Raw genomic sequence first — 27820 nt, 5'->3', positions numbered from 1 at the left:
GGGATGGAATAGGAGATGGAGACAAATTGACAAGCATGATGTATTTTCGCGGAGAGGATGTACAGGACTGAGCGGCGGTCACATTTTATGTGGTACATCTAGTTTTTACTCAACTTTCAGAGGTGCCAATAAATGTTCACCCTTTTTTCATGCGTAACCCAGTAACATTAACATACATATCGCAATATACAGAATACACATCATGCAGTATTTTAAAAAGAGTGTCCTTAAGATTTTGTCATACAGCTTCAAGCTGGTCGTCATCCCAGGGAAACTGAGTGTTACTTCCCTTCATCTCCTCTTTAATGACAGCTGTGAATTTCTTTTCATGCTCAGGACTGAAATGATTTTTCCAGTCCCCTGAGATGCCTGTAAGTGTGTGAGGGGAAAAAAGTAACATAAAAGCAATTGAATAAAGGTTTTTGAGTCCTTTTTGGAGTGGTGTTTGAGTAAATTGATTGGTGTGAGTTTTTTTCCACCATATAGCCTTCAGTTTTTTTTTCTTTTCTTTTTAACAGACTTAAGATATTATGTCCTGAATTTGCTGATAAGCTACATACAATGTTTCCTATGCTCATACAGTGGCTGTTAGAATATCCCAAACAGAATAGATCCTCGTGTTGTCAGCCACAGTTGTCAAGGGATTCTTTTGATGCTGCCCCTTTTTTCACATAAACTCCCCTTTAGTAATTATGGATGCAAGCAATAAAAGCAATTGAATAAATACTGTTGAGACTAAAAACGAAAACATGTAATTACAGTGCATGAAAATGCCCCATCAAAGAATCAGTTCAACTGATTGCACCTGTATCAACTGCTTTCTGCTGAACTAGGCCAACTCTCTCTGTGACTCTCCATTCTACAAGGATATAAGACACATTTCATCCAACTTTCTATCCATTCATCCTCTTCAAACCATTCACTCATCCACCCATTAAACTATCCATCAACATCCATTAAACAATCTGCCTATCAACATCCATTAAACTTTCTGTCTATCAACATCCATTACACTATCTACATTTTTTAAACTATATACTCCGTCTCAGGCTTTAAGCATACAATATGGCTCTATTAAGACTGCCGTTAAGCAATTAGAATCCTAGGCCAGGTGGCCAGGCTATATTAAATCTCATCTACCTAGTTCAGTCATTCCAACTATTAAACCTTATCTACCTAGTTCAGTCATTCCAACTATATTAAACCTCATCTACCTAGCAAATAATTTAACCTTTTACACTATCCACCTATTTAACTGTTCAGTCATTTAAACTATTTTAAACCTCATCTACCTAGTTCAGTCATTCCAACTATATTAAATCTCATCTACCTAGCAAATAATTTAACCTTTTAAACTATCCACCTATCTGTTCAGTCATTCCAACTATATTAAACCTCATCTGCCTAGTTCAGTCATTTCAACTATATTAAACCTCATCATGTTGGTTGCCAATTAGCACATCATCTGTTCTAACAATATATTTCACACCATATGTTTTGCATTTTCATGCACTGGTAATTCCCTGGAATTGCGTTTTCTAGTTTATTTTAATGTCATGATTTGTCTGTATATTGTGTCATTATATTATTTTGTCTGTTTATTGTTTTGGGTAACTTCTGTGTGACATTACACCTTTACGAAGGAAAGGTGACTTATCACTGTCCATAACCTCTTGTGGTACCAGTGAGTAGTTGGACATAGCATTGGTCTTCATAGTGTTGAAAGTGCAATGACTGACCACCTGCTCCAGGGTCTCCTCACTCATCTTTTGACCAAGGAAATTAGCATAGCGTCTAACAACTCCTTTTAGGTCCTGCAGAGGAACACATAAAAGATTATAGCATGATATGAATACAATAGACACAAATACAGATCAATGCACTACAGTACATACTAATTAATACACCACTGAATGTAAACTTTTGTAAATGTCCTACCTCAACCATCTCTTCATAAGTGACATATAAAATTCTGTCTCCCAAATCAGTGTGTCTCCAGCTCCTAACATGTGTTGTCCACTTTCCAAACATTACTTCAACAGGACAAGCAGGACATGTTGTGTTAGTTTCAGCCATTGAACCATTTTTTTCTCTATAACCTTATCTTCAGTGTATACACATCTCACCTTTCCCTGCAAGAAATGTTTCTAGAAACTCTTCAAATGTTCCAGGATCAAGGCAACTGGCCATTTGGTGGAAAAAGAATGATGATATCAACACATCTTTTGGGTTGCGGGTGACATATATTACCTGAAATGTTCAAAATATAGATTTTTCATTAAGTTTATTCAGAAATATAGTGTGTTGTGGTATTATGATATCTATTTGCACCGACTATAAGTCAGACTATAAGTTCAGAGTAGGAAGTGAGACTCTTGAAACATCAGAATGTTTACATGCAGGGATGGGCAAAAAAACAAACAAATCAGAAGCTATATGGCCAATACACATTTTTCATGTAACATGTTTACTGAACACTAGCAATGGATAACTGAACAATGGCGGAGAACGGTGATATTCTTTGCAGTTTACATTGTCTTGATTCATGCAATCCTCTTCTTCATAATCTGATGAGCCATGTTGTTTTGAGTATCTTGGATCGGTCTGAGGTCATTACCTTGGCTTTGGACGAGTAGAAAGAGGGAGGCATGAGGTTGTAAGGCATGTGTGACACCATCACTCTTGGAGGAGCAATTGTATCCATGACGCGTCTCCTCCAGCCAGGGAACTCTGTCCCAGTTTGGGATGGTCTGCACTGGAGTGAAGTCTCCTCCACTGAGGATCAAAGGCAGGATCTCCTGCATCCATGTGGTGCCTGATATAAAAAACAAAATCCGACAGTAAATCTCAAGAAGAGAGCATGAGCAATGCTTTGGCTCAAATGTCAATAATAATGTTCAAGTCATTCATAATCAAATAGTTCTACACGCCAGTAAAGAGGCCATGTTTTCAACTTCACAACTGGCATCATAGAGTCTGAACGTTATAATTCCCCTTAGGACAGTTTCATTCTTATTCATCAAAGTGATGCTATTTCATGTTTTGATTAATGCATTTTCTTTTTTTTATTATTTGTACAGCATATTGAGACCATGCTACAAGGTGATTTTGCACTATAAATAATACTTTGATTGATTGATTGACTTAGTGTCACTATTTGTTGTAATTTGCAGAGAGCCAATCAGTAATCAAACAACTTTATATTGTGGTACTTTAACACACTTACTGTATCTGTCCATTTTCTTACAGAATGCAATTATTTCACATTAACTGGGCTTTCATACAGAAAGTTGTGAAAACAAGTGTTTTATCATGATATACTGGGAGGGTCAGTAGATTGAATGATGGTTGATTCACTCATGTTGAATTTCCCCTTGGCTTGAATTTCTATCCATCTATCTATCTATGTTATTTTAGTTGCTCTGTTAAGATTTTTTTAAATTAGTAACTGTATTGGTGGCAACAAAATTTTCTTTGCCATATCTTCACATCGTTTTCAGATAAAACCAACGTTTTAGAGCCTAACACTGTTGTTAGTGGGCGTTTGCGCCACTGACTGCCAAAATGTTGCAATAGGCTAGATTTAGATTGTTTTGCCTCATTAAATATCAATATAGGTCACAAAGATATATAGATGTTCTCTCTGGAAATCACTGTGGAAGTGTCTGTTAAATACCCGTTAATTATCAACTGCACATACCCATCATATTCATCTCACACATGCTCAGGTCAATGCACATGAGTTACAGTCATGAAACATGGGCTGAATCCCATTCTCCCCTATATTGATAATTGATTGATACCTGGTATATGATTGAGTCCAAGACGCTGAAAAGGCCGAAATTCTGATATGTAAAGCAGGGAATCTCTGTCTTTGTGTTCTACACAGAACTGTTCATCCAATCAACTTCACCCTGTGAATCCAGTGTGTTGAGTGTGAAGTTGTTTTGATGTGAAATGTTTAAGATATACTATGGGCAAAAGTATTGGAATACATAAAACCACAGGTCATGCAGTCTGCATTCACAAACATTTATGAAAGAATGGGTCGTTCCGAAGAGCTCTGTAAATTCAAGCATGGTAACAGTCATAGGGTGCACAAAGGTCAGTTATGGTCCATAACGACATGATTGGGTGAGCTGGAAGAACTTGACTTGCCTGCACAGAGCTCTGACCTCAACACCCCATTGAACACCTTTGGGATTAACAGAGATCGCAAGCTAGGCTCTCTCGTCCCAAATCAGCGCATGACCTCATAAATACTCTAAATGGATGAATAGGCAAAAAATCCTTGACAGACTTTGATGGGTTAGCAATTTATCCATCTAAGCCAGCACATAGACCACATCCAAGATATTCTTTATAACACATCCTCAATTAGCTCTCACAGAATTAGCTCTCCTTGTGTGGAAATCTTTTTCTAAATTTGTGGAATCAAAGTTATTTCATAAGGAGGAACAAACCTCAGTGCCAGAGTACTGACTCAGAAACGAACTGACTAAAATTTAGATTTAGTTTAATTATGGGCCCAATTATCTTTCAGCTGAGAGCCATAGTTGTTTGCACCGTTTGCCACTGCATTGTTCGGTTGTCTTAACATAATTCAGCACACTAATGTCCACCACAGTCTGCTCCATGTTTATTTTCATGGTGATATAATGCAAATTGTATGTAGAAAAGGCTTGGACTGTTACGTGCATTTGCCGCGATATATCATTTGTCGCGATATTTTCTTTGTTAGATTTAGATATTTCCTGTTTAGTTTTCTCTCTGCCAGTGCCTGCAGTAATGAGCAGATGTGCAAGTTTGGTGCTCCAAGAAAAGTATAGTATACTTTCCTGTTAATCCCATAGTTATCCTGAGTAATCCAGTCGTTAATATTCAGTGTCGAGTCATTGACGAAAAGTACGTTTGTAAGATGTTAATATCAAGTTAATCCATACTGGTATGCAAGAAGTTGCTAAGATAGTTAAACTTGCTCTTGCGTAGAACGTAGCATCTCCGAACGGAGGAAAAGAGTGTACATGTGCCGTTAACGTCATTACACAGTACCGTTTTAAGCCACTAGATGGCAACATTGACCATGGAATAGTTATAGTCACGAACTAAAGTTCTACTTCCTGTCAGGGCCGGTGAGGCCAGGTAAGGGACTGTGGAACCAAAAGCAGACTCAGAAGCTGATTAAAAGGTCAATTAGGTTTTAATGTTGAAGAACACAAAAATAGGCAGCCAGGCAAAACCACTTGGTAGGCAGAGTCAACTTCGTAGGCGAAAAAAACACAGGCAGCAGTACAGGCAGGGCTCAAGCAGATCTCCAGAGTGGCAAAAAACAGGCAGAGTTCGGTACACAGGTAGGCCGCAGGCAGTTAAGCAAAGGGGCTAGGCAAGACTCACGTGTCAGAACAGGCAGAGGTCGGTAACAAAGAGCAAGCAAAGTCCAAGCAAAGGTTTCCAAAAAGGTTCAGGCAAAATCACAAAGTCAAAAAACAGTAAATCCAGCAAGAACATGAGACAACGCAAGAATCCACACTGAAAGACGTGACGATCTGGCAAAGAGTGTTCCACATGGCATGGCTTAAAAGCCATGGCTGACGAGGAGAGTGGCAGCAGGTGTAGCAGAGCAAACACAGGTGATTGGATGCCTCCCTTGTCAGTCAACCAAAAGCCAAGGCAGAAGGAAAACCCGGACCGGAGCAGCAAAGGCATCTCAAGTCACAGGCTAGGAAACGAGGCTTCTGGACCGGGTTGTGACACTTCCTAACTTGAAGGGAATTCGTGTTGATGTATGTGTTTCTAGCCTACTATTTCAGCCTGATAAGCATAATAGTGCATTTATGTATGATGAGCTGCAGAAAGATTATTTGTATGAAATTAGAATCTAAGTTGTATTTTGTTCTTTTCTTTCAGACTATATATGTAGTATGTGATATGTATACATGTGTGTGCATATTGGCAACTGAATATCAATGCTGGAACAATACAGAGTTAAACCCATCTCTTCTTCGTCCTATATTCTGACCGATATACCATCCAGTATAGTGCCACTACCCTACCCCGAATCAGTGCAACCTTATAACCTCCCCAATATTGGTCCTTCGAGCCGGAGCATTATACAAGATGGAGTTGGAAGGAGAGATGTACACCGATGTGAGACCGAAGCGTCAAACACGACGACCTGCTAGACTGCAAGACTATGAGGTGGACTATACAGTATACCGTCATAGAGACCTGTTACAATTGGGTTTATCATCTCCAAATACAGATAGGGTAGCGTTCAACGGGGATGCTGCTCACTCTGAGACTAGCTAGCCCCTAGCCGCCTCCAGAGGAGAGATTTGATTAACAACGCCGTGCCTGAACAAATACCCCCATTCCTGTTGAGCCCACAACAAACCTCCCATTATTTTAAAGAAATGAGGGACATTCAAGACGAGAATAACAAGCTTCTCCAAACCCAACAGGCCTTCAAGTCAGGCATAACTGAGCTTAACCAGGCATGTAGCGAGATTAGAGAGCTAATTGAGGTAGCCCGCTCACTGAGAGCCAACATCGGGCAGTCTAATGCCCCAACCTCAAAGTATAGCACCTATAAACCTCTTCAATCCAGTACCTTAGCCTCAAGGAACTCCCCGTTGGAGTACAAACCGAGGAGGAAGTGGATGAAGAGGAGGAGGAGGAATGGCCTGATCCCCCATTATGGAATGAACCTGATGTGGACCTGTATAAAGGTATATATAACCTTAGTGTCACAGGGTGGGAACTAAAATGGCCTCTGGAATTCCATGGGGACTGGTTTTGGGGTGGAACACTATTAGGCCAAGATGGCAGCCCCCTTAAGCACACAGTGTTTACAAATCAGACACAGGTGTGTAGCGGGAATGGTTTTGGGTGATTGGCACTTGAGGTGTAGATTAATTAGACACAGGTGTGTAGCGGGAACGGTGGGTTCGGTGATTGGTACTTTGGGGGGGGACTGGGCTTTTTCTAGCGTGGCCACTCTCAGTCGTGGCGAAGTAGCCTTTGGAGAAGGACGTGACAAGCAGCGGAGCTGGAGTCCCAAAGAGAGGGCGAGCTACAGACGACACGACAGCAGCGTGTGAACGCTGAGTGTGAGCCGCGGCCAAAGACTTCACTCGCCTCCAGTTATCAAGCCTTCCGGGCAAGTCGGCCGGTCTGTCCAGGCGCTGTCCAGGCCGATATCCGAGGGGTGGAGACGTCCACCCCTCACAGAGCTAAGTACCCGTTTTCTGTCTACCCTCTGCTTGTTGCTGTGCGGTGATTACTGCTATTGTTCCTGAGCCTACCCTCTCTTCTCCTGCATTAGAGGCGGCTCACTCGCCGGTTTCCAAGTGAGCTACGGACTACACGCCTCCAGTTATCAAGTGAGCTACGGTCTACACGCCTCCAGTTATCAAGTGAGCTACGGACTACACGCCTCCAGTTATCAAGTGAGCTACGGACTACACGCCTCCAGTTAGCAAGTGAGCTACGGACTACACGCCTCCAGTTATCAAGTGAGCTACGGACTACACGCCTCCAGTTAGCAAGTGAGCTACGGACTACACGCCTCCAGTTATCAAGTGAAGCTACGGCTTACAACTCGCCTCCAGTTATCAAGTAGGCTACAGACTTCGCTCGTCCCCTGTTCAACGGCGGCCGACTATGTGTTCAAGCGTCATTGGATGTCAGAGGGGTGGAAGCGTCCGCCCCTCGCAGAGCTAAGTATTTGTTAATTGCCTCCTGAATGCCCATTGCTGGGCCATAGACTTTTCTATAACTCTGGTGCTACTGCACTGCATTATTGACTGTCCCTACCTAGCAGCTCCTATCCCTGGCCCCCCCCTTGACTGCATTTTTGGTGCTGTTTAGAACTGTGTTGGACTGGTTACACTCCCTGCCTAGCGCCACCCGGCTGCGGCCTTTGTGTCCTTACCTCTCTGCTCCTGCTGTCTGCCCGTTGCAGCTGACTACCTCATGAACTGTAGCTAAACTCCACTCTCCCCCCCCCCCCCCCCCTTTGCCTATAGCCCGAGTCCAAGTCGTATAATAGCCGTGTGGTGTGGATTGCAGTGGTTGGATTTCTGTGCTTATGATCGGCCTTATGTAACGTGTGATGAACTGTGTGTATTTTGGTGCAGTGAATTGTGTTTTTGTTACTCGGATGGGCTGGGGTCTATAGGAGGGATTTAGCTGCGTTCACTAAGTAGCCTCTGTTCTGCCACCAAACAGCTGCCACTGGGACGCAGGTCTGCTGACGGCGGGACCTGTTTCGATCGGAGGAGCCGACCACTGGGCAAAGTTGCTTCCGCTGACTTGGCCGCCGGCTCGTTGGGGGTGCTGGACATTCGAACACTGGGAGGGGAGCTCATTTGGTCGATGGGACTTTTAGCATTTAGCTCCTTTTATATGTAACTTAATAAAATACTGGTTTTTAATATATTTCTCGGACTCTTGGCATTATTGAGGAGTAGAGTGTTCTCCCCACTGCTAGAGATTGGGTTAAGGAGGCAATAGCGCCCTCCGCCTGTGACAATTTGGCGTAGTCGGCAGGATCTTGCAGTGGGTTGAGATACTATACTCTTCAATATGCAGGAGGGGTCAGTACCCGCTAGCCGGCCTCAGGTTATGATGCCATTTTTTATGGGGGCCCCCTGGGCACAGAGATTTGGGGGGCTAAATTCAGAACTGACTCTTAAAGAATGGGAAGCCCAAATTAACTATCTGATTGGGATCCAGGGACTTACCGAACCACAACAGCTTCAGTTTATCCTCGGGTCATTAGAGGGGGAGGCTAAGAGGGAGATATTGGCTATAGAGGAGGTAAACCGCAATACTTCGAAGAAAATATTTGACCATCTGAATGTACTGTATGGAGACAACACGCCCTTACCATCGTTAAGAGCACAGTTCTTTAATTGTCGACAAGGCCCTAAGCAATCCATTCGTCTGTTTGCTCTACAAATACTTGAGATGTTTTCCAGGTTGAAAAGGAGAGGCAGTGCAGGCCTGGGAGACGGTGATGCCCTTGCCCGAGACCAGTTCTTGATGGGGCTGCGAGATGGCCATATCCGCCAGGCACTGAAAACACAGCTACGGCGGAACCCAGAAATGACCTTCAAAGCCATAAGGAAAGAAGCCCTGGCCTTGGAGGAAGACCAGGGGGAACAGGGCGAACAACACTGCTGCATGACTGCACGAAGCTCGGAAACCGTGGCGGCCGTTCCTGTGACAGACTGGAAACAAAATCTACGGACAGAGATTATGAGGGATGTTAAAACGCAATTATCTGCGATGTCCAAAGCTATCCTAGAAGAGTTAAGAGCCGGACTCCCCACGGCACCCCCGCCCCCTCGCGAACGTTCTCAGTCAGAAGGGACATGGGTGGGGCGAGGACCCTCCAACCGCCCTACTAGACCGAAGTTCCAGTGGGACGACCAAGGTCGCCCCATTTGCAATAAGTGTGGTGAAGCGGGCCATGTCAGCCGCCACTGTCCCCCTAGGCGTGCCTCCCAAGGGGGTTTTTAGTGTCTCCGGCCACTGTGGGTCAAGTGACCGGAAAACCCCCACCCGACCCCTCTCTCCATCAAAAAGACATGTTAATTGGCCAGTGCCCCCTTGTGGACATAAAAGTAAATGATAGAGATATACGTTGCCTGGTAGATACAGGTTCACAAGTTACCATGTTCTCAGAAACATTGTGTAAAGAACTCTTCTCTGACCAACAACCCCAGGGCCCTTATGGTTCCTGGCTTTCCCTGCGTGGTGCCAATGGGTTAGATATTCCTTATATAGGATACCTAGTGTTGGACTTTCAAGTAAGGGGGGTGCAAGTGCCAGCAAGGGGGGTGGTGGTGGTTCGAGACAAGTGTCTGGGGTCACATAGGGCACTGTTAGGAATGAACGTGATCGCAGCTTGTTGGGAGGAACTCTTCCAACACAAGAAGACAACCTCTACCGTGACTTCAGGCGCAACAGATGAGAGGGGATGGGAACAGGTCTTTGCAGACTGCCAGCGGATCCATGCCTCGGCTGCTCAGCGGGACAGAACGGACACCGCTCGGGTGGCTTGCCGGTTTGCTATTTCTATCCCTGCACACAGTGAAGCATTAGTGTGGGCTGCTACCAGCACGAGCTAATTATCCTAATTCCTGTGTACTAGTGGAGCCCCATGGGGAGGGCCAGGGGGTTGAAGTAGCCCGGGCCCTTACTAAAGTACATAGGGGCAGAGTTCCAGTGAGAGTGCGGAACCTCCAAGCTCACCCAGTACTCCTCCATCGGCACTACAAAATCGCCTGGGTCACAATGGTGGACACCGCCCAGGTGAGAGATGGCTCTGATGTCTGCTTGACTGAGGTCAGTCCAGGGGTGATTGAGGTAGCTGTCGTCCGGTTGGGGGCTGAACCCAACACGCTCGGGGAGGGGGTGCCTGAACATTTAATGTGTGAGTCCTTGCAGGGGGATTTGGACACCGACCAGCAGTTGCAGCTACAACGGTTCTTAACCAGATGGCAACACGTGTTCGCTTCTCATGACGAGGATTACGGATGTACTGACCTAGTGACGCACCAGATTCCAACGGGTGAGGCTGCGCCAGTTCGGGAGAGGTACAGGCCTGTGCCACCCACTCTCTACCAAGAGATCCGGACATTGTTGCAAGGTATGCTGGGAAGCGGGGTCATTCGGGAAAGCAGTAGTCCTTGGGCAGCGCCGGTAGTACTAGTGCAGAAAAAGAGCGGTGCCTGGAGATTCTGTGTAGACTACCGTAAACTAAATAGCGTAACTAGAAAGGATGCTTTTCCATTGCCCAGGATAGAAGATTCGCTAACCAGCCTGACTCAGGCAGCCTGGTACTCGACTTTAGATCTTGCGAGTGGGTATTGGCAAGTTCGGGTTGCTGAGAAGGATCGTGAAAAAACTGCCTTCACTACCCCATTTGGACTGTTTGAATGGGACCGTATGCCATTTGGACTTTGCAACGCGCCCGCAACGTTCCAGAGATTGATGCAGAGGTGCCTGGGGGGGCAATTGTCTGAGTCTACATTGGTGTATTTGGATGATGTGATCCTGTTTTCTGTGAATTTTACAGTTCATCTACAACACCTGGAAGAGGTGTTTCGAGCCCTGGAACGATACGGCCTGAAGCTGCGTCCGGAAAAATGCCAACTCTTCAGGAAGGAGGTCAAGTTCTTGGGCCATTGTGTTAGCAACAAAGGAGTCTCCCCGGATCCCGATAAAGTGTCCGCTGTACAGGAGTGGCAACCACCAAAGACAGTTAGGCAAGTGAGGGCATTCCTGGGCTTTGTGGGGTACTATCGGCGATTTATAAAGGACTTTTCTAAAATTGCTAAGCCCCTTAATGGGCTCCTAGCGGGTACTGGGCGTCCCCAGAGGCGAGGGTCACCCCCAATTCAGTGGAATGATGACTGTGAGGTTGCCTTCCAGAGGCTCAAACAAGAACTGTTACAGGCCCCAATTCTTGCATATGCGGACTATACCCAGCCTTTCACTGTGTATACCGATGCGAGCAATAGTGGCTTAGGGGCTGTACTGGCCCAGCAACAGGGGGGGGTAGAACGAGTCATTGCTTATGCCAGTAGAAGCCTCCACCCCGCGGAACGAAATGACGCCAACTACAGTTCCTTCAAGCTAGAACTTTTAGCCATGAAATGGGCTATTAGTGAGAAATTCAAGGATTATCTTTGGGGGGCAAAAGTCACTGTTGTCACCGACAACAACCCACTGGTCCATTTAAAGACTGCTAAATTGGGGGCGGTAGAACAAAGGTGGGTGGCGCAGCTGGCCAACTTTGATTACAGCATACGGTATAGGCCAGGGAGGGAGCATACCAATGCGGATGTCCTCTCTAGACTCCCCACACCCGACAGCCGTCCCCCAACTGGCCACCTGCCCGTGCCGGAGGAAGAGTTATTGGTAGGCATAGTGGAAGCACCAGGGTCAAGTAATGATGCCCCCCATGCCTGCTGGGGGTGGGACCCCGAACATTGGCAAGGGCTACAAGCAGCAGACGAGAATTTGGCGGTGACACGAACTTATCTGGAGAAGGGGGCGTTGCCTCCAGCCCCCGAGAGGAAGGCGCAGTCTCGATTTGTGCAACAACTATTAAGCCAATGGAGTCGCCTGAGTCTGAGAGAAGGGGTCATCTGTCGCACTGTTCAAGACCCCCTGACCCAGGAGCTAAATTATCAAATTGTGGTCCCCCAGAACCAGGTCCGCCCATTGCTGGAGGCATATCATGGCCAGTCGGGCCACCAGGGTCAGGACAGGACATTGTCTTTGGTGAGGAGGGTTTTCTATTGGCCGCAAATGGAGGCCTCAGTATGCCACTTTGTTCAGGGATGTCCGAGGTGTATGCTGCGTAAGGCCAAACAGGATCCTAGAGCCCCCCTAGTCCCCCTAGAGCCTAAGGCTCCGCTCCATATGCTGGCTACTGACTTTTTGACGCTTAGTCGCCCCACGGACAGGTTCCAGAACATTTTGGTCATTACTGACCTATTTACCAAGTTTGCGTGGGCTGTTCCTACAACTGATCAGACGGCTCTCACAACCGCAAGGGTTCTGTGGAACGCAGTCCTGCAGCCATTTGGCTGCCCCGAGGTCCTTCATTCTGACCAGGGGCCAAATTTCGAGTCCACCCTCATCCGGGAATTATGCCAGTTATACGGCTGTCGCAAGACCCGCACTACACCTTACCACCCCCAGGGTAACGGCGGCTGTGAGAGGTTTAACCAGACGCTGTTGAATCTGCTGGGGACCTTGGAGTCAGAACAGCAGAATAGGTGGGTGGAACACCTTCCAGCATTGCTCCATGCCTACAATAACTCCGTTCATGCAACTACAGGCTATGCACCCAGCTATTTGATGTTCGGCAGACACATACGGTTACCTTTGGATCTACTCCTGGGGACCACGCCATCGGATGGGGCGAGTGGCGTCTCCGAATGGGTGATGCAACACCACGAGCGGCTCCGATATGCATACAGCAAAGTGTCCGAGAAATTGGGGGTGGCTGCGGAGAGGAATCGAAGCCACTATGACAAGACGGCGCGGGAGGCCCCATTGCTACCTGGAGAACGTGTGTTGGTCTGGGACAACCGGAGGCAAGGGAAAGGGAAATTGAGCGACCGATGGGAACCCCAGCCCTATGTTGTGCGATCTCGCCAAGCTGACAGACCTGTCTATGTTGTGAGACCAGAAGGGAAGCCGGGCCCAGAGCGGGTACTACATCGAAACCTACTGCGGCCATGTCCACATTATCCCCATGCTAGGGAGGGGGCTGCAGAGAAACAGCAAAACTCCTCCCTGCCTCAAATGGGGTGGGCGTGGGCACAGGTGGGGCCGAACCAACCACCTGGAGGGCTAGAATCTGGCCCAGAGCTCCGGCGATCCCAGAGGCACACACAGGGGAGACCACCTGAGAGGTATGGAAACTGGGGATCGTAACCTTTAGTTCTCGGGACTAGAACTAATCTAGCGGGGGAGAGTGTCACAGGGTGGGAACTAAAATGGCCTCTGGAATTCCATGGGGACTGGTTTTGGGGTGGAACACTATTAGGCCAAGATGGCAGCCCCCTTAAGCACACAGTGTTTACAAATCAGACACAGGTGTGTAGCGGGAATGGTTTTGGGTGATTGGCACTTGAGGTGTAGATTAATTAGACACAGGTGTGTAGCGGGAACGGTGGGTTCGGTGATTGGTACTTTGGGGGGGGACTGGGCTTTTTCTAGCGTGGCCACTCTCAGTCGTGGCGAAGTAGCCTTTGGAGAAGGACGTGACAAGCAGCGGAGCTGGAGTCCCAAAGAGAGGGCGAGCTACAGACGACACGACAGCAGCGTGTGAACGCTGAGTGTGAGCCGCGGCCAAAGACTTCACTCGCCTCCAGTTATCAAGCCTTCCGAGCAAGTCGGCCGGTCTGTCCAGGCGCTGTCCAGGCCGATATCCGAGGGGTGGAGACGTCCACCCCTCACAGAGCTAAGTACCCGTTTTCTGTCTACCCTCTGCTTGTTGCTGTGCGGTGATTACTGCTATTGTTCCTGAGCCTACCCTCTCTTCTCCTGCATTAGAGGCGGCTCACTCGCCGGTTTCCAAGTGAGCTACGGACTACACGCCTCCAGTTATCAAGTGAGCTACGGTCTACACGCCTCCAGTTATCAAGTGAGCTACGGACTACACGCCTCCAGTTATCAAGTGAGCTACGGACTACACGCCTCTAGTTATCAAGTGAGCTACGGACTACACGCCTCCAGTTAGCAAGTGAGCTACGGACTACACGCCTCCAGTTATCAAGTGAAGCTACGGCTTACAACTCGCCTCCAGTTATCAAGTAGGCTACAGACTTCGCTCGTCCCCTGTTCAACGGCGGCCGACTATGTGTTCAAGCGTCATTGGATGTCAGAGGGGTGGAAGCGTCCGCCCCTCGCAGAGCTAAGTATTTGTTAATTGCCTCCTGAATGCCCATTGCTGGGCCATAGACTTTTCTATAACTCTGGTGCTACTGCACTGCATTATTGACTGTCCCTACCTAGCAGCTCCTATCCCTGGCCCCCCCCTTGACTGCATTTTTGGTGCTGTTTAGAACTGTGTTGGACTGGTTACACTCCCTGCCTAGCGCCACCCGGCTGCGGCCTTTGTGTCCTTACCTCTCTGCTCCTGCTGTCTGCCCGTTGCAGCTGACTACCTCATGAACTGTAGCTAAACTCCACTCTCCCCCCCCCCCCCCCCCTTTGCCTATAGCCCGAGTCCAAGTCGTATAATAGCCGTGTGGTGTGGATTGCAGTGGTTGGATTTCTGTGCTTATGATCGGCCTTATGTAACGTGTGATGAACTGTGTGTATTTTGGTGCAGTGAATTGTGTTTTTGTTACTCGGATGGGCTGGGGTCTATAGGAGGGATTTAGCTGCGTTCACTAAGTAGCCTCTGTTCTGCCACCAAACAGCTGCCACTGGGACGCAGGTCTGCTGACGGCGGGACCTGTTTCGATCGGAGGAGCCGACCACTGGGCAAAGTTGCTTCCGCTGACTTGGCCGCCGGCTCGTTGGGGGTGCTGGACATTCGAACACTGGGAGGGGAGCTCATTTGGTCGATGGGACTTTTAGCATTTAGCTCCTTTTATATGTAACTTAATAAAATACTGGTTTTTAATATATTTCTCGGACTCTTGGCATTATTGAGGAGTAGAGTGTTCTCCCCACTGCTAGAGATTGGGTTAAGGAGGCAATAGCGCCCTCCGCCTGTGACAATTTGGCGTAGTCGGCAGGATCTTGCAGTGGGTTGAGATACTATACTCTTCAATATGCAGGAGGGGTCAGTACCCGCTAGCCGGCCTCAGGTTATGATGCCATTTTTTATGGGGGCCCCCTGGGCACAGAGATTTGGGGGGCTAAATTCAGAACTGACTCTTAAAGAATGGGAAGCCCAAATTAACTATCTGATTGGGATCCAGGGACTTACCGAACCACAACAGCTTCAGTTTATCCTCGGGTCATTAGAGGGGGAGGCTAAGAGGGAGATATTGGCTATAGAGGAGGTAAACCGCAATACTTCGAAGAAAATATTTGACCATCTGAATGTACTGTATGGAGACAACACGCCCTTACCATCGTTAAGAGCACAGTTCTTTAATTGTCGACAAGGCCCTAAGCAATCCATTCGTCTGTTTGCTCTACAAATACTTGAGATGTTTTCCAGGTTGAAAAGGAGAGGCAGTGCAGGCCTGGGAGACGGTGATGCCCTTGCCCGAGACCAGTTCTTGATGGGGCTGCGAGATGGCCATATCCGCCAGGCACTGAAAACACAGCTACGGCGGAACCCAGAAATGACCTTCAAAGCCATAAGGAAAGAAGCCCTGGCCTTGGAGGAAGACCAGGGGGAACAGGGCGAACAACACTGCTGCATGACTGCACGAAGCTCGGAAACCGTGGCGGCCGTTCCTGTGACAGACTGGAAACAAAATCTACGGACAGAGATTATGAGGGATGTTAAAACGCAATTATCTGCGATGTCCAAAGCTATCCTAGAAGAGTTAAGAGCCGGACTCCCCACGGCACCCCCGCCCCCTCGCGAACGTTCTCAGTCAGAAGGGACATGGGTGGGGCGAGGACCCTCCAACCGCCCTACTAGACCGAAGTTCCAGTGGGACGACCAAGGTCGCCCCATTTGCAATAAGTGTGGTGAAGCGGGCCATGTCAGCCGCCACTGTCCCCCTAGGCGTGCCTCCCAAGGGGGTTTTTAGTGTCTCCGGCCACTGTGGGTCAAGTGACCGGAAAACCCCCACCCGACCCCTCTCTCCATCAAAAAGACATGTTAATTGGCCAGTGCCCCCTTGTGGACATAAAAGTAAATGATAGAGATATACGTTGCCTGGTAGATACAGGTTCACAAGTTACCATGTTCTCAGAAACATTGTGTAAAGAACTCTTCTCTGACCAACAACCCCAGGGCCCTTATGGTTCCTGGCTTTCCCTGCGTGGTGCCAATGGGTTAGATATTCCTTATATAGGATACCTAGTGTTGGACTTTCAAGTAAGGGGGGTGCAAGTGCCAGCAAGGGGGGTGGTGGTGGTTCGAGACAAGTGTCTGGGGTCACATAGGGCACTGTTAGGAATGAACGTGATCGCAGCTTGTTGGGAGGAACTCTTCCAACACAAGAAGACAACCTCTACCGTGACTTCAGGCGCAACAGATGAGAGGGGATGGGAACAGGTCTTTGCAGACTGCCAGTGGATCCATGCCTCGGCTGCTCAGCGGGACAGAACGGACACCGCTCGGGTGGCTTGCCGGTTTGCTATTTCTATCCCTGCACACAGTGAAGCATTAGTGTGGGCTAAGCTACCAGCACGAGCTAATTATCCTAATTCCTGTGTACTAGTGGAGCCCCATGGGGAGGGCCAGGGGGTTGAAGTAGCCCGGGCCCTTACTAAAGTACATAGGGGCAGAGTTCCAGTGAGAGTGCGGAACCTCCAAGCTCACCCAGTACTCCTCCATCGGCACTACAAAATCGCCTGGGTCACAATGGTGGACACCGCCCAGGTGAGAGATGGCTCTGATGTCTGCTTGACTGAGGTCAGTCCAGGGGTGATTGAGGTAGCTGTCGTCCGGTTGGGGGCTGAACCCAACACGCTCGGGGAGGGGGTGCCTGAACATTTAATGTGTGAGTCCTTGCAGGGGGATTTGGACACCGACCAGCAGTTGCAGCTACAACGGTTCTTAACCAGATGGCAACACGTGTTCGCTTCTCATGACGAGGATTACGGATGTACTGACCTAGTGACGCACCAGATTCCAACGGGTGAGGCTGCGCCAGTTCGGGAGAGGTACAGGCCTGTGCCACCCACTCTCTACCAAGAGATCCGGACATTGTTGCAAGGTATGCTGGGAAGCGGGGTCATTCGGGAAAGCAGTAGTCCTTGGGCAGCGCCGGTAGTACTAGTGCAGAAAAAGAGCGGTGCCTGGAGATTCTGTGTAGACTACCGTAAACTAAATAGCGTAACTAGAAAGGATGCTTTTCCATTGCCCAGGATAGAAGATTCGCTAACCAGCCTGACTCAGGCAGCCTGGTACTCGACTTTAGATCTTGCGAGTGGGTATTGGCAAGTTCGGGTTGCTGAGAAGGATCGTGAAAAAACTGCCTTCACTACCCCATTTGGACTGTTTGAATGGGACCGTATGCCATTTGGACTTTGCAACGCGCCCGCAACGTTCCAGAGATTGATGCAGAGGTGCCTGGGGGGGCAATTGTCTGAGTCTACATTGGTGTATTTGGATGATGTGATCCTGTTTTCTGTGAATTTTACAGTTCATCTACAACACCTGGAAGAGGTGTTTCGAGCCCTGGAACGATACGGCCTGAAGCTGCGTCCGGAAAAATGCCAACTCTTCAGGAAGGAGGTCAAGTTCTTGGGCCATTGTGTTAGCAACAAAGGAGTCTCCCCGGATCCCGATAAAGTGTCCGCTGTACAGGAGTGGCAACCACCAAAGACAGTTAGGCAAGTGAGGGCATTCCTGGGCTTTGTGGGGTACTATCGGCGATTTATAAAGGACTTTTCTAAAATTGCTAAGCCCCTTAATGGGCTCCTAGCGGGTACTGGGCGTCCCCAGAGGCGAGGGTCACCCCCAATTCAGTGGAATGATGACTGTGAGGTTGCCTTCCAGAGGCTCAAACAAGAACTGTTACAGGCCCCAATTCTTGCATATGCGGACTATACCCAGCCTTTCACTGTGTATACCGATGCGAGCAATAGTGGCTTAGGGGCTGTACTGGCCCAGCAACAGGGGGGGGTAGAACGAGTCATTGCTTATGCCAGTAGAAGCCTCCACCCCGCGGAACGAAATGACGCCAACTACAGTTCCTTCAAGCTAGAACTTTTAGCCATGAAATGGGCTATTAGTGAGAAATTCAAGGATTATCTTTGGGGGGCAAAAGTCACTGTTGTCACCGACAACAACCCACTGGTCCATTTAAAGACTGCTAAATTGGGGGCGGTAGAACAAAGGTGGGTGGCGCAGCTGGCCAACTTTGATTACAGCATACGGTATAGGCCAGGGAGGGAGCATACCAATGCGGATGTCCTCTCTAGACTCCCCACACCCGACAGCCGTCCCCCAACTGGCCACCTGCCCGTGCCGGAGGAAGAGTTATTGGTAGGCATAGTGGAAGCACCAGGGTCAAGTAATGATGCCCCCCATGCCTGCTGGGGGTGGGACCCCGAACATTGGCAAGGGCTACAAGCAGCAGACGAGAATTTGGCGGTGACACGAACTTATCTGGAGAAGGGGGCGTTGCCTCCAGCCCCCGAGAGGAAGGCGCAGTCTCGATTTGTGCAACAACTATTAAGCCAATGGAGTCGCCTGAGTCTGAGAGAAGGGGTCATCTGTCGCACTGTTCAAGACCCCCTGACCCAGGAGCTAAATTATCAAATTGTGGTCCCCCAGAACCAGGTCCGCCCATTGCTGGAGGCATATCATGGCCAGTCGGGCCACCAGGGTCAGGACAGGACATTGTCTTTGGTGAGGAGGGTTTTCTATTGGCCGCAAATGGAGGCCTCAGTATGCCACTTTGTTCAGGGATGTCCGAGGTGTATGCTGCGTAAGGCCAAACAGGATCCTAGAGCCCCCCTAGTCCCCCTAGAGCCTAAGGCTCCGCTCCATATGCTGGCTACTGACTTTTTGACGCTTAGTCGCCCCACGGACAGGTTCCAGAACATTTTGGTCATTACTGACCTATTTACCAAGTTTGCGTGGGCTGTTCCTACAACTGATCAGACGGCTCTCACAACCGCAAGGGTTCTGTGGAACGCAGTCCTGCAGCCATTTGGCTGCCCCGAGGTCCTTCATTCTGACCAGGGGCCAAATTTCGAGTCCACCCTCATCCGGGAATTATGCCAGTTATACGGCTGTCGCAAGACCCGCACTACACCTTACCACCCCCAGGGTAACGGCGGCTGTGAGAGGTTTAACCAGACGCTGTTGAATCTGCTGGGGACCTTGGAGTCAGAACAGCAGAATAGGTGGGTGGAACACCTTCCAGCATTGCTCCATGCCTACAATAACTCCGTTCATGCAACTACAGGCTATGCACCCAGCTATTTGATGTTCGGCAGACACATACGGTTACCTTTGGATCTACTCCTGGGGACCACGCCATCGGATGGGGCGAGTGGCGTCTCCGAATGGGTGATGCAACACCACGAGCGGCTCCGATATGCATACAGCAAAGTGTCCGAGAAATTGGGGGTGGCTGCGGAGAGGAATCGAAGCCACTATGACAAGACGGCGCGGGAGGCCCCATTGCTACCTGGAGAACGTGTGTTGGTCTGGGACAACCGGAGGCAAGGGAAAGGGAAATTGAGCGACCGATGGGAACCCCAGCCCTATGTTGTGCGATCTCGCCAAGCTGACAGACCTGTCTATGTTGTGAGACCAGAAGGGAAGCCGGGCCCAGAGCGGGTACTACATCGAAACCTACTGCGGCCATGTCCACATTATCCCCATGCTAGGGAGGGGGCTGCAGAGAAACAGCAAAACTCCTCCCTGCCTCAAATGGGGTGGGCGTGGGCACAGGTGGGGCCGAACCAACCACCTGGAGGGCTAGAATCTGGCCCAGAGCTCCGGCGATCCCAGAGGCACACACAGGGGAGACCACCTGAGAGGTATGGAAACTGGGGATCGTAACCTTTAGTTCTCGGGACTAGAACTAATCTAGCGGGGGAGAGTGTCACAGGGTGGGAACTAAAATGGCCTCTGGAATTCCATGGGGACTGGTTTTGGGGTGGAACACTATTAGGCCAAGATGGCAGCCCCCTTAAGCACACAGTGTTTACAAATCAGACACAGGTGTGTAGCGGGAATGGTTTTGGGTGATTGGCACTTGAGGTGTAGATTAATTAGACACAGGTGTGTAGCGGGAACGGTGGGTTCGGTGATTGGTACTTTGGGGGGGGACTGGGCTTTTTCTAGCGTGGCCACTCTCAGTCGTGGCGAAGTAGCCTTTGGAGAAGGACGTGACAAGCAGCGGAGCTGGAGTCCCAAAGAGAGGGCGAGCTACAGACGACACGACAGCAGCGTGTGAACGCTGAGTGTGAGCCGCGGCCAAAGACTTCACTCGCCTCCAGTTATCAAGCCTTCCGAGCAAGTCGGCCGGTCTGTCCAGGCGCTGTCCAGGCCGATATCCGAGGGGTGGAGACGTCCACCCCTCACAGAGCTAAGTACCCCGTTTTCTGTCTACCCTCTGCTTGTTGCTGTGCGGTGATTACTGCTATTGTTCCTGAGCCTACCCTCTCTTCTCCTGCATTAGAGGCGGCTCACTCGCCGGTTTCCAAGTGAGCTACGGACTACACGCCTCCAGTTATCAAGTGAGCTACGGTCTACACGCCTCCAGTTATCAAGTGAGCTACGGACTACACGCCTCCAGTTATCAAGTGAGCTACGGACTACACGCCTCTAGTTATCAAGTGAGCTACGGACTACACGCCTCCAGTTAGCAAGTGAGCTACGGACTACACGCCTCCAGTTATCAAGTGAAGCTACGGCTTACAACTCGCCTCCAGTTATCAAGTAGGCTACAGACTTCGCTCGTCCCCTGTTCAACGGCGGCCGACTATGTGTTCAAGCGTCATTGGATGTCAGAGGGGTGGAAGCGTCCGCCCCTCGCAGAGCTAAGTATTTGTTAATTGCCTCCTGAATGCCCATTGCTGGGCCATAGACTTTTCTATAACTCTGGTGCTACTGCACTGCATTATTGACTGTCCCTACCTAGCAGCTCCTATCCCTGGCCCCCCCCTTGACTGCATTTTTGGTGCTGTTTAGAACTGTGTTGGACTGGTTACACTCCCTGCCTAGCGCCACCCGGCTGCGGCCTTTGTGTCCTTACCTCTCTGCTCCTGCTGTCTGCCCGTTGCAGCTGACTACCTCATGAACTGTAGCTAAACTCCACTCTCCCCCCCCCCCCCCCCCTTTGCCTATAGCCCGAGTCCAAGTCGTATAATAGCCGTGTGGTGTGGATTGCAGTGGTTGGATTTCTGTGCTTATGATCGGCCTTATGTAACGTGTGATGAACTGTGTGTATTTTGGTGCAGTGAATTGTGTTTTTGTTACTCGGATGGGCTGGGGTCTATAGGAGGGATTTAGCTGCGTTCACTAAGTAGCCTCTGTTCTGCCACCAAACAGCTGCCACTGGGACGCAGGTCTGCTGACGGCGGGACCTGTTTCGATCGGAGGAGCCGACCACTGGGCAAAGTTGCTTCCGCTGACTTGGCCGCCGGCTCGTTGGGGGTGCTGGACATTCGAACACTGGGAGGGGAGCTCATTTGGTCGATGGGACTTTTAGCATTTATCTCCTTTTATATGTAACTTAATAAAATACTGGTTTTTAATATATTTCTCGGACTCTTGGCATTATTGAGGAGTAGAGTGTTCTCCCCACTGCTAGAGATTGGGTTAAGGAGGCAATAGCGCCCTCCGCCTGTGACAGGAGGCATCAGAGCTAGATTATAGACAACCCTACTATGGCCCTAAAGACCCTGCCCAAATGCCTCTAAAGCCTCCACCACCAATACAGCGGCCACCAGCCTCTGCTCCTCATGCAAGGATGTCCTACCATGTGCAGGTAAAACATCACCAGCAATTACCTCGCCCTCCAGCACGTCCCACTCAGCCTCTCACACGGCCCTCTCCAGCCTACCCTGGGGGAACGTATTCAGCGCCCATCCAGCACCCACTAGCGGCCACCAGGGCACCTGGCACAAGGCCTAGCCTGCCACTGCAGCCCCCTGTCATCGAGCAAGCGTATAGAGGCCCTAGACCCACTATACCTAAATTCATTCACCCAGACCCTAGTGAGTTTGCGAGGCTACGCATAGCTTTAGAGAACCTGCTTCCATATGATTCCACGGAAGTCTTCAGGTACCAAATACTTGTAGACCATCTAAAGCTGGATGAAGCTAAACTTATAGCCGATGCCTACCTAAACTCACCAACCCCTTACTCTGACACCATGGCCGCCCTGCATGATAAATTCGGCCAACCTCATCAGCTTGCCTTAAGAAAGATAGCCAGTGTTCTAGAAGCCCATGAAGTCAATCGTGGTGATACAGCGGCGTTCCAGAAATTCTCCCTCCAGGTGCAGTCACTAGTGGGCCTGCTGCAGACATTGGGCCCTGAAGGGGAAACTGAACTCATCTGTGGCTCACACGTAGCTCTTGAGTAAACTTCCACCAGAACAGCGAGCTGATTTTCGCCGTCATCATTTCCGGCAGCCCGGAGCCACTCACACTCTGTATGATCTATCAGAATGGCTACACTACGAATCGTGGTGTCAGGGCTTTGACAATCAAGCCAGTGTTAAAGGCGGAAAAGAAAGGCAGGGCACAAAGGTTGATGGTCGTCATGGGAAACAAGCAGTGACGGTCCTACACGGTGCTGGAGAGGCTTCTGAGTCCACGTCTTCATCACACAGGGAGAGTTCAGTGAAGAAGAAAGCAAAGGCCAAAGCCTACTGTGCATACTGTGAGAGTACAGAGCACTACCTTAGTCAATGCAGTGATGTCGCCAAACTCTCCAAAGACCAGCTTAAAGAGTGGATCCAGGTTAACAAGCGCTGCTGGCGCTGTGCACGAACTCATCAAGCAGCTCAGTGTACATTAAAGAAACCTTGCAACCTCTGTCAAGGGAAACACCTCCTGGCTCTCCACGAGATAAACACAAGAACAGAAAGAGGTAGCAAAGACCTGGCAGTTAAGGAAGAGAGCTGTCTGACGAGCTCCCCTGCCGACGCCCTGTACCTAGACCGACCTGGAACTGGCAAAAGAGTCATGCTAAAGGTTGTCCCAGTGCTCGTGCATTATGTAGAGAAGACCCTAGACACCTTTGCAATCCTTGACAACGGATCGGAGAGGACAATGTTGTTGCCAGCTGCAGCCAAGTCTCTCGGCGTAAAGGGATCCCCTGAAGCTCTCCCATTACGCACTGGTCGTCAGGATCTCCAAGTACTTCACGGACACACTGGGCCCTATCATGACATTCTAAAGTGCATCGTCACTCGTCAAAAGTCTATTCAAATTTAGTAGGATGTCCAGTTCACATTGGGAGGGGTTTCGTTATCAAAAGTGGAGCGCATGGCGCAACAAGGTGTTCCTAGGTTTTTAAATCAGTCAGAAGGGTGTGTTTGGGGCGTAACATAATTTTAAACCAATGAGAATGACATCTGTCATTCCCTTTAACGGCGCAACGCGCGATATGTCAAATAAATGCATCGGTATTTTGGCATTCAACGGCGCATTTGAAGGAGGCTGCTTGCGAGACCGTATGGAATAGTCATTCTTAAGCCATGCTTTACTAAAACCTAGCATAGCCTTCACGCAATTGCACTCGTCTATTATTTGAACTCATTGGCAAAGTGAAACTAACTTCATATATATACATATCCTGATAAAGTTACCTTGGCCTTTGGAATTAAAATAGCCCCACATCATCACATACCCTTCACCATACCTAGAGATTGGCATGGGTGTTATTTCAGTTAGCCTATTGCTCAATGCAAATCAAACCAGCTAATAGGCTAACTGAAATAACACCCATGCCAATCTCTAGGTATGGTGATGGGTATGTGATGATGTGGGGCTATTTTAATTCCAAAGGTCAAGGTAACTTTATCAGGATGCACAGTATTCTGGATCCATGAAATAACTGGCCTTTAAAAATAAAAATCTGCCTGTCTCTATGGGAATTTAACATAGGGGTGGGAATACTTATGACCCCTGTATTTTAAGGAAGAACATTTATTTATTTATGATACATTATTCATTCACTAAGAAAATTGGTGTCCTTAAAGGTTAGATATTTCCTCATTTTTCACTTAAGGCATTAAGATCAATTTCCAAAAGATGATTTTATATTCCTCTTTTCAGTCAACTTTAGCATGGGTGCCAATTTTTTTGGCCATCACTGTATATGCAGTTACTTTCACTATTGACTGACAATGGGTTACCACTGAAAACATAGGCTGGAAAAAGCAACACTTACCAATATTGTTCAAATGACTGAATAAAACAACATTTATCCTGCAGAGGAGTTGCTTATATCTCGTCCAGTGCGTCTTCAGCTGTGCTCCATACGTATCTCTCGCCTCTCCCCTAATCACTTTTAACCGTCATTACCAATTTGCAAATGATGGTGAATAACTACTCATCATGAGATGTACAGTATTTCATAATATCTTTATTCTAATTATGTTTCCCATTGTAATCGTGCAATTTGTAATGCTTTGCATGGATGTGCGCTGGTGTGCGTTCATGAATGATAGAAGGATGGTGCGTGCACCTGCCAATATGACTGTTGACATGCGCTCTTAAAATAGCATATGAACAACTCGCCATTGACTTCTGACCAGGTTTGGGTGGTGTACGATAGCGATTTTTAGACAACGCGCCAGGCTCCTCCCTAGGTTGTTAATTGCCACACCCCTGGGCGCAATGATAAAAAATAAACATGCGAAATACCAAATTAAACTTTCCGCGGGTGAAAAACGAGTTTTACGCCATGCGCTGGTGTCTCCTCGGCTGCTACCCCTCAGCTTAGCTCAGCACACCTATCCCATTGATCGCCTTCAGCAAAAGTTTAAACACCTCCGTGGCCTTCCCTTACGCCATCCCTCCTGATTTGCTCTGACCAGCCCCACCTGATAACGCCTGTCGAACCCGTCAGACTGGGCCCTCCGGATGGTCCAGCAGCCGTCCACACTAGGCTTGGGTGGACTCTCCAAGGCCCCATCCAGTTCATGGGGCGGCCACCACACGCTGCCCAGTGTCTGTTCACCTCTGGCCCACCACTGACGGACGAGTTGTACAAGCACGTCGAACGGCTGTGGAAAGTGGACATAGTTTACTTACCAGCGGGAGAAAGAGGTGACCAGGTCAAAGCAGGATAAACAGGCTATCGCACTGCTTGAAGCCAAGACCATCCGCACTAAAGTCGATAGGGTCCTCAGGTACGCCACGCCACTGCTGCGCCACACGGCTATGCCACAGCTGCAGGCACCCAAGGAGTCAGTTCTGCCTATGCTACGCAGCACAGAGAGGCGTCTCCTGAGAAACCCAGAACAAGCAGATGCCTACAAGATAGAGATGCACAAACTAATCGAAGCAGGTGTGGTTAGGGAAGTCACTCAAGAGAGCCCCCCTAAAGAAAGCTAGTACATCCCCCATCACCTCGTCACACACAACGGAAAAAATCGCCTTGTCTTCAGCTGCTCTCACCAGTACCTGGAGCAGACTCTGAACCAGTACCTCCTTCCTGGCCCTGCACTCGGCGCCTCCTTGCTGGGTGTCCTGGTGAGATTTCGCGAGCAGCCTGTAGCCGTTAGTGGAGACATCAAGGGGATGTTTCATCAGGTACGCCTCCTGCCTGATGATCGTCCCCTGCTGAGGTTCCTGTGGCGTGACCTGAAAGCTGAGGAGCCCCCCAAAGTGTTCGAGTGGCAGGTAATGCCGTTCGGCACCACCTGCAGCCCCTGCTGTGCCACATACGCTCTGTAACGCCACGTCATCGACCACAGCAAGCCTGACCACGACCTGAGATTCTCTGTGGGGACCTGCTGCCCTCTGCTGGCTTCCAACTGCGTCAGTGGGCCTGCAACGATCCGAGTGTCCTGAGTCACCTACCTCAAGATGCCAGATCAGAGAGCTTAGACCTGTGGCTCGCTCAAGATAAGATCAACCCACTGGAATCAACCCTCAACCTCAGCTGGAACTGGCAGACAGATTCCTTAGACTACAAACATCAGCCAGTGGTGTATAAGACACCTACCCTGAGGAACATTTATAAAGTTGTAGCTACACAGTATGACCCCTTAGGTTATCTGTTGCCCTTCTCCACCTGGGCTAAGCTCATCATCCGCCAGCTGTGGAACAAGCAACGCGGCTGGGATGACTCCAATCTGCCCTCTGAGCTCCTGCAAGCCTGGTCCAGCTGGGAGGCTGAGCTGAAGTTACTGCCTCATGTTGCCTTCCCTCGTGCGTATGTGCCGACTGATGTAAAACTAGAGGGTGTCACTCGTGAAGTGCACATCTTCGCAGACGCATCAGAGCAGGCGTATGGAGCCGTGGCATATATGAGAACCGAGGACGCTGACAGCCACATACACCTGGCCTTCATCCTCGCCCGCTCACGGGTAGCTCCAAAACGCCTGCATTCAATTCCACGCCTGGAGCTGTGTGCAGCTCTCGTGGCCGCACATCTGGCTCGTGTCTTGGAGAGGGAACTCTGAAAGTGGCCCGTAAAGTTTTGTGGTCGAACTCCACTACAGTACTAACCTGGCTACACACCCAGTCTTGTCGGTATAAGGTGTTCGTCGGAGTGAGATAGCGAATAATCCCGCCGATGACTTGACGAGAGGAAAGCCCCTTGAAGCCCTCATTGAGCCAAACCGATGGTCACAAGGACCTCCGTTCCTGCTCCAGAGCCCTGACACCTGGCCTGAGCGGCCCAGCACTGAACCGCCTGAGGACAAGACATAGCTCCGCAAGGTTGCCTTCTGTGGAGTAACAGTCACCTCACCTGAAACGACCAGCAAAGAGGGTAAAGAGTTTGAGACGTGGCAAGAGCTCATGGACACCACCGCTCCAGAGCTCCAGCCTCTCAGCTCCACCCCCAGTGCTGCTGAGTATCGACAAGCAGAGGTAACCGCCCTCCAGAGAGCTCAACAGCAGTCCTGTCCTGTCAAGGAGTCGTGTACTTACCCTAGCTCCTGAAATGGACAAGTCTACAGGCCTTATAAGAGTGGGTGGGCGGCTCCGACGACTAGAAGGGCAGGCGGATGTATCACTGCACCCTATTGTCCTGGACGCGGCTCACCCAGTGACCCGGCTGCTTATCCAGAAATATGACGAAGACCTGCATCATCCTGGCCCCGGAGCGGGTCTTTGCAGAGCTGCGGAGGTCATACTGGGTCATCAATGGTCGGGAAGCAGTCCGCAGACACTAACGCGCTTGTGCAGAGTGCCAGCGCTGGAGAGCCCAGCCTGCTGTCCCTAAAATGGCGGATCTTCCCACCGCCCATCTCCGACTACACAAACCAGCCTTCTACTCGACTGGCGTAGATTGCTTTGGTCCCATGTCAGTGAAAGTAGGCAGACGCCAAGAGAAACGCTGGGGAATTATATTCAAGTGTTTAACCACCAGGGCAGTACACTTGGATATCCTCAGTAATATGGACACTGATGCCTACCTGATGGCCCTGAGGCGATTCATCGCCAGAAGAGGAAGTCCTGCCGAATTGTGGTCTGATCGAGGGACTAATTTTAAAGGAGG

General features: G+C 49.4%; 1 pseudogene; it reads right to left on the bottom strand.

Annotated features, from left to right (window-relative positions):
* Positions 1 to 238: 238 nt before the first annotated feature.
* LOC121720919 lies at positions 239 to 8369 on the bottom strand (annotated as a pseudogene).
* Positions 8370 to 27820: the final 19451 nt, after the last annotated feature.

The sequence above is a fragment of the Alosa sapidissima genome, chromosome 10 (genome assembly GCF_018492685.1).
Source record: "Alosa sapidissima isolate fAloSap1 chromosome 10, fAloSap1.pri, whole genome shotgun sequence".
Classification (NCBI taxonomy): Eukaryota; Metazoa; Chordata; class Actinopteri; order Clupeiformes; family Clupeidae; genus Alosa; species Alosa sapidissima.
Note: the sequence above shows the minus strand (reverse complement) of the source record. Positions and strands in the feature narration are given on the sequence as shown.